Source organism: Dioscorea cayenensis, chromosome 10, assembly GCF_009730915.1.
Source record: "Dioscorea cayenensis subsp. rotundata cultivar TDr96_F1 chromosome 10, TDr96_F1_v2_PseudoChromosome.rev07_lg8_w22 25.fasta, whole genome shotgun sequence".
In the NCBI taxonomy this organism is placed as follows: Eukaryota; Viridiplantae; Streptophyta; class Magnoliopsida; order Dioscoreales; family Dioscoreaceae; genus Dioscorea; species Dioscorea cayenensis.
This window is the reverse complement of record NC_052480.1, coordinates 16,651,063-16,663,346: the sequence shown is the minus strand read 5'-3', so window position 1 is coordinate 16,663,346 and position 12,284 is coordinate 16,651,063. Positions and strand designations below refer to the sequence as shown.

Here is a 12,284-nt window from a genome sequence, read left to right as displayed (position 1 = left end):
AATCAAGTTTTTGCCACCATTGCCGGATGATGCCATTTCCACCAATGCCATTTCTCACATGCCATTTCCACAAATGCCATTTCTTCACCCAAATTGCCAATGTTATATTGAATGATGAAGCTTCCCGGGTCTTTCTTCTTGTTCGGCATATTCTTTTGCAAAACCGCCAAGCAAGAAGCATCTAAGATAACTGAAGCACTCTCCTACAACTTCCTCTTGTTCGTCAACAAGTCCTTGAAGAATTTTGCATACTTAGGCATTTGGGCCAATGTCTCAACAAAGGGAATATTGATATGGAGTTGGTTGAACAAACTTAGGAACTTCTTGTACTATTCATCCCCTTGGTGATTCTTCAATCTAGAGGGATAAGGGATTCTTGGCTTGGAAGGTGGGGGATGCCACATCCTTCTTTTCTTGCTCCCTCCTCAACCTCTATGACCTCATGTGTGTCTACATTGGCTTCTCACTTGGAAGCCTACCTTCAACCTCACGACCACTTCTTAAACTGATCGCCTTCACATTCTCTCTAGGATTGCTCTTGGTATTACTCGGCAAGCTTCCTTGTGGTCTCTCCGATAGGGTAGCTCAACCTCACTTGTGCTCTTGGTATTGCTCTTGGTATTACCATCAACCTCACTTGATTCTCAAGATTGTGCAAAGAAGCGGTGTGGTTGCGAAGTGTAGCCTCGACTGATTAAAACCTTGTATCCGATGATTGCATAAATCTAGTAAAGGCCTTCTCCAAATTGGTCATTCGGGTCTCCAAGCCTGAAACTTGGTTCTTCATGTTCGGGGCTTCTTGTTGTTGGAAACCCGGTGGTGCCATGGTCTTTTGTGGTCCTTGGTTGCTCCAAGAAAAATTGGGATGACTCTTCCAATCCGAATTGTAGGTATTTCTATATGGATTCCTTTGGTTCCTCATTGCATTACCCACAAAGTCAACTTTCCCAACTGAAGATGCATCACCAATAGAGATCGGGCAATCGGAGGGAGCATGCCCTCCACCACACCCGGTGCAAGTAGTCATGACCGCCACTCTATTCAAAGTTAGAAGGTCTAACTTCTTACTCAACGATTCCACTTGAGCCGCCAGTGAAGTTACTGGAGCTATTTCATAGACCCGGCCACTTTATTCCTTTCCCATGCATTCTAATGATAACTATTCTTGGCCATGTCATCTACTAACTATAGGGCTTCTTCTGGGGTTTTACTCCCCATTGTACCTCTTACGGACGGCATCTAACAATTGCCTTGTACTCGGATTCAACCTATTGTAGAGAGTTTGAATAATCATCCATTCAGGAAATCCGTGTTGTGGGCACCTGCGTAAAAGATCCTTGAAGCGCTCCCATGTCACAAATAATGACTCCAACTCCATATGTACAAACGATGATATCTCATTACGAAGCTTGGCCGACTTTCCCAGAGAAAAGTATCTAGCAAGAAAAGCTTCGACCATCTCATTCCAAGTCATGATGGAGGCCTTGGGCAAAGAATATAGCCACTGCTTGGCTCTTTCCTTGAGAGAGAATGGGAAAGCTCTCAATCTGATAGCATCATCTAATACACTGTTAATCTTCAGTATATCACAAACTTCTAAGAAATTTTCTATATGGTTGTTTGGATACTCATCGGCCAAACCATTGAACTGCGCTGACTACTGTAATTAGGGGTCACATAATACTAGATTGTGTGCCCAAAACTGAGGGTTTAGCATAATCAGAAAGTGTCCTTTGTTGCTCATTCTATTCTGCCATATTATCTGACCCTTCTACTTCTATCTCAGCTTGATTAGACAGTTCTTGCACATGTTCTTTTCCCCTTCTTCTGAGTGTACGTTCAAGTTCAAGATCTCTTTCAATCAATATTGAAGGGTTCCCTTGTGTCATAACCTGGAGCTGCACCAATAAAAAAAAAGAAAACTAATCAGAATGATGATAGAAAAAGAAGATGTGGAATAGAATGAATGAATGAATAGTTAAGAAAACAAAGTGCAAAGTATCTCTAAACGCCTACTCCCCGGAAACGGCACCAAAAACTTGACAACGCCCCTTGCGTATGTCCCACAAGTGCACAGGTTTGTCGAGTAATAAAATCCGAGGTGAGTGGGTATCTTATCCACAGGGAGTAGGGAGTAAAAATACCTGAATTGTTTCTTAACTAAGTGAAAAATAAATAGTGATTTGTGTGACAAGATGTAATGTAACAAAAGTAAAAGAGACAAGAAAGATAGCACAAGTAAAAGGGAGGTAAGGTAATTGATATAAATAAGGTACCCGGATATTATTCCACCTAGGACAATCGTTTCAAGTGCAAAACCCTCTATTATACTTTCTAACTAATGTGTTAATGAGTTGTGGAGATCCTTTAATACATGATCCCAAATCTAAGGTCAACCATGCCTAACTCTATACATGTCCCGGAGGAGAAATTTAACAATCTCTCAACCTTACACTCGTATAGAATCGTAATGAGTTCTAGGGATTCCAAATGATAAATCCTCTTCCTAGATGTAGACCTAACCCTTTGGTCCAAGTGGAATGTCCCTAGTCACAATTAAGCCCTAGGTGCTAAAATCACTTCAACGCTTCACTCCGTTGCCTCTGTAACTAAGCCACAGCAGAAGGTCATCCCTTAGCCCGTTCACTCTACTATGACCTCAAAGAACTTGAGAAAATGGAGGTAGGATAAATCACACCGGAGGGGAAAGGGGACGCTCCGCTACCTCTCGAATCACCCTCTCAACCCTCTCCAATCTAGCTTTGTCTAACTCTCGTGGTGTGTCACTCACTCACATGGGTTACCAACAAGAACTCTCAACCCTAGTGTCACTCTAATGGAGCATTCATACAATCAAGCATTCAAGATTGGAACTCCATTAAAACATCAATTAATGAAAGTATAATAAAAAGATTTAATGAAACGAATACATCCTAGGGTTCACAAATCCAAGTACCCACTAGGGCATTTAGCTCCTTGATATTCATGATGATGATCTTGTGGAGAAGCCTTTACTCTTCCAAAGGTCCCTTTGTCCAGCCTAGGATACACCTCGCCGGATCGGTGCCGACGAAAGCTCTCTCACTAACCTTCTTCCAAATAGAGCCCGATGTCAGAGCCGTAGAACCTCTCCAAATCCCTAGACAATAACTCTCAAAAACCTAGCTATAATCCTCTCTCAAGTTGGGGAAAAGATGGAGAAAAGAATTCTGAAATCGGCCTTAATTAGTGCTCGAATCGGGAATCCACATGCCCCTTTGGATTCACCACACGGGCCTGTGTAATTAACGCACGGGCATGTGGAATTTCCACACGCCCGTGTGGATTCTCTGGAAATATTTTCTTCGGCCGGCTGTGAACAGTACCTACTATAGTGTTTGCTACAGTTTTTTGTACATTATCTGTTGTAGTGTTTTGCTACGGCCTGTGGAATTACCTTATGGGGGCTTAAAAAGAGTGTGTTCCTCCCGACTAGACATTGCATAGCTACTTCCTTTAAACCAAAAATCTACTTGCCGGGGTGGAATACCTGTTGAAGAGTCCAACCATCTTACCTTTGCCCTCCAAGGAAACAATTTGGGTTGGGAATTGTCCAAGCTTAGCACAGGTGGGTCATTGGATGGTTTGAATCTCCTACCCACATCTTCTTCCAAACTGAAAATCTCTTTCTTCCAATTTATGAGTTGATCAATCCAAAAGAGTGGTGCTAGTTCCATTACCTTAGGATTTACTTCTTCTTGTGTATATTCAGCTTGAAAGGAACATGACACTAGCAAATCCTCTTGAAAATTTTCTCGCTCACAAGCACAATCTTCATTCACACAATCCAAAATCTCAAAATGGTATTCAACTTCTTTCTTTTCATTTTCTGCACCAATGTACTCAACTTGCCAAACTTCTTCATTGTCGTTCACTACCACATCATTTCTATAAGGAACTTGAATTGCTTTCTCAAATACTTGTTGTTCCTTAGAGAGTGTGTTAAGTGTCCCTGCTAATTGATGCTTAAGGTTTTTAAAAGAGGCTTCATGACATCTTAATGTGGTCTCAATATTTTGGACACGGACATCTGTTGCTTCAATAAAATTAGCTAATACATTTTGCAACTGAAGTGCATCCTCTCCAAGTATCTCATCCTTTTGACATTCTTCTTGAGGTGCTTCCCAATGTTGTCCATCATTATTCCATAATATGTTTGGGTAGCTGACTTCAATTGGATCATATGTGCTGCAACATGGATTGTACTACTGTTGTGAAGTAACAATTCTATCAACTTTTTTACTGAGAGCTTCGACCTGAAAATATAGAGCAATGAGTGGATCAATCATCATTTAAGCTTCTTGCAAGAAAAAGTAAGACATGACAAAAGAAAACAAATGAGAATAATGGAAGAATAAGAAAGTGTGAAATAGAATGAATGGTAAATAGCTAAAATAGCAAAGTGCAAAGTGTCTCTAAAACGCCTATTCCCTGGCAATGGCACCAAAAACTTGACAACGCCCCTTGGTGTGACCCACAAGTGCACGGGTTTGTCGAAGTAATAAATCCCAGGTGAGTGGGTATCGTATCCACAGGGAATAGTGTATAGAAACACAATAATTACTATTTAACTATGATGAGAATGAATCGATGGTAATGTGAATGAAATTGATATAAAAAGAGATAAAAGAAACATGAAAGAGAGGCACAATAAAATGAGAGGAAAGACAATCGATGTAAGTGGGGTACTTGGATATTGTTCCGCCTAGGATTATCGTTTCAAGTGCAAAACCAACTGTTATGCTTCCTAACTAATGCATTAATGAGTTGTGGAGATCCTAATATACATGGTCCCAAACCTAAGGTCAACCATGACTAACTCTATTCTATGCCCCGGCGGAGAAATCAATCAGTCTCAACACCTCATACTGTGTAAAGTTGCAAGGTGCTCTAGGGATTTCAAGTGAAAAATCCTATTCCTATATGTGGAACTAACCCTTTGGTCGAGGTGAAAGGTCCCTAGTCACAATTAAGCCCTAGGTGCTAAAATCACTTCAACGCTTCACTCCGTTGCCTTTGCAACTAAGCCCCAACAGAAGGTCATCCTTTAGCCTGTTCACTCTACTATGACCATAATGAACTCTTGGAATGTGGAGGTAGGATAAATCACTTCGGAGGGGAAAAAGGACAATCCACTACCTCTTGACTCACTCTCTCGACCCTCTCCAATCTTGTAATGTCTAAACCTCATAGTGTGTCACTCACTCACAAATGTTACCATGGTGAACACTCAACTCTAGTGTCACTCTAAGGGAGTATTCATTCCATCAAGCATTCAAGATTGAAACTCAATTAAAACATGAATTAATGAAAGCACAATAAAAGGTTTAATGAAACAAATACATCCTAGGGTTCACAAATCCAAGTACCCACTAGGGGGTTTAACTCTCCATGGAGCTAGCTACAATCAATAACAAAATCAAAAGTAAAAACAAGTAATCAATAGAAAAACCCCCTCGGTATTCGTGTCGATGGTCTTGTGGAGTGGTCTCATCCTCTCTAAAGTTCCCCTTGTCAAGCTTAGGGCATACCTCGCCGGATCGGTACCGATGAAAGCTTCCCCAATAACTATCTTCCAAAAGAAATGTGGTCTCTAAGCCGAAGAACCACTCCAAAAGCATTGCCAAAACCTCTCTAAACCCTAGACACCACCCTCTCAAAAGATGGAGAAAAGATGGGAAAAAGAATGTTGAAATCAAGCTGAAAAACGGATTTAAATAGGCTGGAATCGGGCATCCACACGCCCCTGTGGAATTTCCCCATAGGCATGGGTAATTTCCACACACCCGTGTGGATTCTCTGGAATTCTGTTTTTTGGCTAGTTGTGAACAGTAACTACTACAGTAAATTACTACAGTAATTTACTACATCGACCTGCTGCAGTACCCTGTCAAAAACACTCCCGAATCCACTTTTCATCGAGGCAACATAAACGGGCACACGTTTATGCCGTAGATCGCGTTGCTTCTTCAATAAATGGGTTCATTGGTAAAGATCTTGCTATCATTGTATAAGTTGGGATACGTAAATGTGACTGCCTTTGTGCCCCTCCAAATCATTGTAAATAACTTGAACATATTGAAAGTTGGCACACATTCATGTATCTTCGATCACAACTTGTGTCTTCGCGTTTGTTCCTTCCAAGATTTCATCAAACGGTCATTTATGATCTACTTTGGCTTTTTTCTTCCATACATGTCTTCATAACACTACACGCGCAAAAGAACACAAATACACATGTATTAGCACTTAAATCTGTAAAAGTAATGCTCATTGTAAGAAAAAAAATACTTCGTATTACTCATACATAAGAACTTATCAGCTCATTACCCTTGTTTTGTTCTTGCACATCCCCAATAGCCTTAGGGTGTTTCTTGTGGCGTCTCCTTGCTCGCTTCATCTTTCGGAGCACTTTCTTCACAATCTCCGTGGTAGACAATACCTTTTCCTCTAGACCAAACATCAAAACTTCTTCATCCTCCACTCCTTGGTCTAGTAACCAATTGTACGGGTCCGGATTCAAAATTTTCCGCACATATTCATCAATTCATTGGTAGTGTCAATAAAATAAAGAGTATCATCAAAGTAAAGAGAATGTCGCATGGCCTCAGCGAGGCCGTATGTCAAGTTGTTGTCACCAACCCTCAGTCTCAACTCCCTGCTTTCCATGTCAATAAGTGCCTTGGAAGTGCGCAAGAATGGCCTCCCAAGTATCAAAGGAACATCTACATCCTCATCGACATCCAACACTACAAACTTTACAGGAAATATGTACTTATCAACCTTGATAAGAACGTCTTCAGTGATGCCCTCGGATGTCTCACCATTCAGTCCACCAATTGTAATGTGATTCGAGTAGGCCTAGGCTCTCCCAAGCCTTGCTTCTGAAAGAACGAGTACAACATGACATTGATACTAGCCCCAAAATTTGGCAATGGCATCTCTTCACCTAAGTTAATAATGTTTCATGGGATGATGAAGCTTCCAGGGTCTTTCTTCTTGTTTGGTATATTCTTTTGCAACACCGCTGAACAAGAGTCATCTAAGATCACGGATGCACTTTCCTCCAACTTCCTTTTTTTGGTTAAAAGATCCTTTAAAAACTTTGCATACCGAGGTATTTGAGACAATACCTCCACAAAAGGAATGCTAATGTGCAATTGCTTAAATAGCCCCAAAAATTTCTTATGCCACTAATCGTTTTGGTCGTTCTTCTATCTCGAAGGGTAAGGGATTCTTGGCTTGTAAGATGGGGGTGCCACCTCCTTCTCCTTGTTCATTCTCTCCTCAACCGCCATGACCTTAGGTGCGTCAACATTGGTCTTCTCACTTGGAAGCCTACCCTCAACCTCACGACCACTTCTCAAAGTGATTGCCTTCACATGTTCTCTCAGGTTACTGTAGGTATTACTAGGCAAACTTCCTTGTGGTCTCTCTGATAGAGACTTCGTGATTTGCCCCTACTTGATTTTCTAGATTGTGCAATGAAGTAGTGTGGTTGGGAAGCGTAGCTTCGACCGACTGAAACCATGTATCAGATGATTGCACAAACCTGGTTAAAGCTTTCTCTAGATCAGTCATCCGGGTATCCAAGCCTGAAACTCGATTCTCCATGTTCGGAGTTTGTTGTTGTTGAAAACCCAGTGGTGCCATGGTGTTTTGCTACAGTGAATTACTTTTCCTAAATTGCCCATAAAATCTACTTGCTTAGTTGAGGCTGAAGTAGCAATCGAAATAGGACAATCAGGTGACAAATGTGAACCCCCACAACCATCATAACTTGTGATTGCTGTTATCCTTGGTGAAGTCAATGTATCCAATTTCTTGCTCAATGCCTCTACTTGGCTGCCAAGGATGTAATCGTATCGATTTCATAGAGTCCGACCACTTTTTTCCTTTCCCTTGCATTCCAATGGTAGCTATTCATGACCATTTCTTCTACCAATTGTCGGGCTTCTTTAGGGATCTTGTTCCCCATTGTACCTCCGACGGTGGCATCTAGTAGTTGCCTTGTGCTTGGGTTCAACTTATTGTAGAAAGTTTGAATGATCATCTATTCGGGGAACCCGTGTTGAGGACACTTATGCATCCTTGAAATGCTCCCAAGTCTTAAACAAGGATTCAATCTCCATCTGAACAAATGAAGATATTTCATTGTGAAGCTTTGCCGACTTTCCCGGAGGAAAGTACCTTACAAGGAAAGCTTCGACCATTTCATTCCATGTCATGATGGATGCTTGTGGTAAAGAATGAAGCCACTGCTTTGTTCTTCCTTTTAGAGAGAATGGGAAAGGCCTCAATCTTTTGGCATCATCAGTAACACCGTTGACATTCAGCATGTCACAAACTTCCAAGAGAGTTTTTAATGTGATTGTTTGGATCCTTATCGGCCAAATCATTGAACAACATTGATTGTTGTTTCATTTGGATGAATGCTGGCTTTAGCTCAAAATTTGGAGCTGTAATCGGGAGCCGCACAATACTCGATTATGTGCCCAAAACTAAGGGTCTGGCATAATTTGAGAGTGCCCTCTATTGCTCATTCTATTTTTGCCATTTCATTTGACTCTTTAACTTCTATCTTAGCTTGATTTCAAAGGTTCTTGCATAGGTTCTTTTCCCTTTTTTCTGAGTATACACTCAAGTTCAGGATCACCTCCAACCAATGTCAAAGGGTTTCTCTTGGATCATAACCTGGAGCTATACTAAAAGAAAAAAAAACAAATCAAAACGATGATAGAATAAGAAGATGTGAAATAGAATGAATGATGAATAGTTAAAATAGTAAAGTGCAAACTATATCTTTACGCCTACTCCAGCAAGTGCACGGGTTTGTCGAAGTAATAATTTCTAGGTGAGTGGGTTATTGTATCCACAGGGAATAAGGAATAGAAAAACAACAATTGCTACTTAACTAAGCGAAGATGGTACAATATTGGTGTTGATGAAATGTAATGTAAACAAGATTAAAGAAAATAAAAACGAGAGACACAAATAAATGAGAGGAAAGTCAATCAATATGAAGTAGGGCACTCGAACATTGCTCCCACTAGGTTTATCATTTCAAGAGCAAGACTAACTATTATGCTTCCTAACTGTTGCTTAATGAGTCGTGGAAATCCAAACAAACACGGTCCCAAACCTAAGGTCAATAGTGACTAACTTTACACTATGTCCCCCACCGAGAAATTGTTCAGTCTCAACACCTCACACTATGTACAGTTGTAAGAAGCTCTACGAATTCCAAGTAATAAACCCTATTCCTATATGTAGACCTAACTCTTTGGTCCAGGTGAAAGATCCCTAGTCACAATTAAGCCCCAGATGCTAAGGATTACTTTAATGCTTCACACTGTTGCTCAGGCAACTAAGTCCCAGTGGTGTTCCTCTTTTAACACTTCACTCTATTGTGACCGCAAAGAACTCTAGGAAATAGAGGTAAGATGAATCACACCAGAGGGGAAATGGGATACTACGCTACCTCTCGACTCACCCTCTCGACCCTCTCCAATCTTGTTTTGTCTAACTCTCATGGTGTGTCACTCACTCACAAGGCTTACCAATGTTGACTCTCAATGCTAGTGTCACTCTAAGGGAGAAATCATTTAACAAGTATTCAAGATTGGAACTCAATTAAAAACATAAATTAAGGAAAGCTTAGTAAAAGGTTAATGAAATAATAACATGCAATGGTTTACAAGTCCAAGTACCCACTATGGGGTTTAGCTCTCCACGGAGCAATACACAATCAATAATGAGATCAAAAGTAAAAAACATGAAATCCACAAAAAACTAACAACACCCCTTCGTGTTACCCGCAAGAGCACGAGTTTGTTTAAGTAATAAATAACAGGTGAGTGGGTATTATTTCCACAGTGAGTAGGGAATAAAAACACTTAAGTTGCTACTTTACCAAGCAAAGATGAAACAATGATTGTGTTGATAAGATGTAATGTAAACAAGTATAAAAGAAACAAGAAAGAGAGGCACGAATAAGTGAGAGAAAAGGCAATGGATACAAAGTGGGGTACTTGGATATTGTTCCGCCTAGGATTATCGCTTCAAGTGCAAACCAACTACTATGCTTCCTAACTAATGCATTAATGAGTCGTGGAAATCCTAAAATATACGGTCCCAAACCTATGGTCAACCGAGACTAACTCTACACTATGTAATGGCGAAGAAATCTACCAGTCTCAACAGCACACACTGTGTAAAGTTGCAAGAAGTTCTAGAGATTCTATGTGATAAACCCTTTTCCTATATGTAGAACTAACCCTTTAGTTTACGTAAAAGACACCTAGTCAGAATTAAGCCCCAGATACTAAGGATTACTTCAACGTTTCACTCTGTTGCTCGCGTAACTATGCTAGTGGAGTTCTTCCCTTAGTACTTCACTCTATTGTAATCGCAAAGAACTCTAGGAAATAGAGGTATGATAAATCACACTGGAGGGGAAAGGGGACGCTCTGCTACCTCTCGACTCACCCTCTCGACCCTCTCCAATATAGCTTTGTCTAACCTTCCTGGTGTGTCACTCACTCACAAGGGTTACCAACGTGAACTCTCAAAACACTAGCCACAATCCTCTCAAAAGATTCAGAAAAGATTAAAAGAAGGATCCTGAAATTAGGCTGAATCACGGCTTTAAGAAGGATCCTGAAATTCCACTTGGCCGTGTGGATTCTCTGGAATTATGATTTCTGCGGGTTGTAAACAGTAACAGCTACAGTAAAGTGCTACAGTGTTTTCGCGATTGTTCCGTCCATTGTCGTATCATTGAGCCCAACTTGTGTCTTCGTGTTTGTTACATCCAAAATTTCATCAAATAGTGCATTCATGATCTACATTGGCTTCTTTCTTCACATTTGGCTCCACAACCCTACATGCATAAAAAGAACACAAATACACATGTATTGGCATTAAAATCTGATAAAAGTAATGTTTATCATAACGAAAGAATACTTTGTATTGTTAACACACAAGCACTTATCAAACTCCCCCACACTTAAGCTTTTGCTTGTCCTCAAGCAAAAATAAAATATTGAAGCATCGAAGAAGGAAATATTGGAAGTGCTTCACCTTAGGTTCACAAAAGCATGCAAGGAGAGCATTCTACAAGTAAGGGAAATTTTAACACCAAATACGAAAAATCAATGCTCTAGCTAAAAACTTGAATCAAAAAGGACAACAAACCCAAAATCTTGGAAGTGTGTGTGTAAACTCACTCAATTCAACCCAAAGTATACTCCTCAAAGTTCTAAATAATAAGGGACTTATTTATCTACGAAACACAACAAAATAATGGGATGGTAGTAGCTTCACACATCCTTTAAGGTAGCCCTTTCCGAAGCGGTAGCTAGGGTGGCTTTCACACTTTCGAGGTGGTAGCTCTTTCTACCGGGGTAGTAGCTTTCACTCATCCAATAAGATAGCTCTTTCTCTCATTAGGGCATACCTAGTATCCGACTTATGAGAATAGCTTCATACTTCATAGGTGGTAGCTCTTTCCACCCCCAATACACAACCAACAAGTATAAACTTTTTCTCTCTCTTTTTTTTCAGCAAAATTTACAAAAGAAATAACCCTAACTAGTCCCTTTAACATCAAACTTGAGTTTCCAAAAGAGTTTAAGGAGCGAGTAGTGCAATAAGTGTCAATCGGGCAAAATTCCTAGAAATTCAAGTACAAACTAGAGCATGAAAACATTCAATGTTAAAAATTCTCCTAAACTCAAGAATACAAACATTGCAACTATGGGGGTGAGTATGTCTATTCAATAAAAACCTATGTAAAGGACATGTGAAATATGACTCCCCCCCAGACTTAAGTTGTACATTGCCTTGGTAGTGTTCCATTTGATGGAGCTAAATCCTTGGTAGTGAAGTTCCAACAGGTTGTGAAGCACACACGGCCAAGTGGAAAACACCTTGGCCGTGTCCATGACTAGTTCTTAGTTCCCATACTAACAAGACCATCGGCACGTATACACAAGGGGGAACAATGAAGCTCAACAAATAACAAAAAACAACTAGCGTATATAAAGATAATGAAATGTAAATACAACTCGAGACAACAAGAACAAAAGATAAACTCAGAAGGAAGATCATTTCTGAGTGGTACGAGTCCAAACTACAGTGCAAAAAATAAAATGTGAAAAAATAAGAACAAAGAAGGTAAAGACGCCTCAAGTGTCAGTGTCAACTGTTGGTGCATCTGCTACCATTGCTGGTGAAGATGATGC

At 40.3% G+C, this 12,284-nt stretch overlaps 1 non-coding gene and 1 pseudogene across 1 annotated transcript; both read left to right on the top strand.

The window, feature by feature from the left end:
- Positions 1–1,304: 1,304 nt before the first annotated feature.
- Positions 1,305–1,411, top strand: LOC120271274. Its single transcript, XR_005539892.1, has one exon. It is a non-coding gene; the product is annotated as a small nucleolar RNA R71 (small nucleolar RNA).
- Positions 1,412–8,102: 6,691 nt separating this feature from the next.
- On the top strand, positions 8,103–8,203 carry LOC120271314 (annotated as a pseudogene).
- The last annotated feature ends 4,081 nt before the right edge of the window (positions 8,204–12,284 follow it).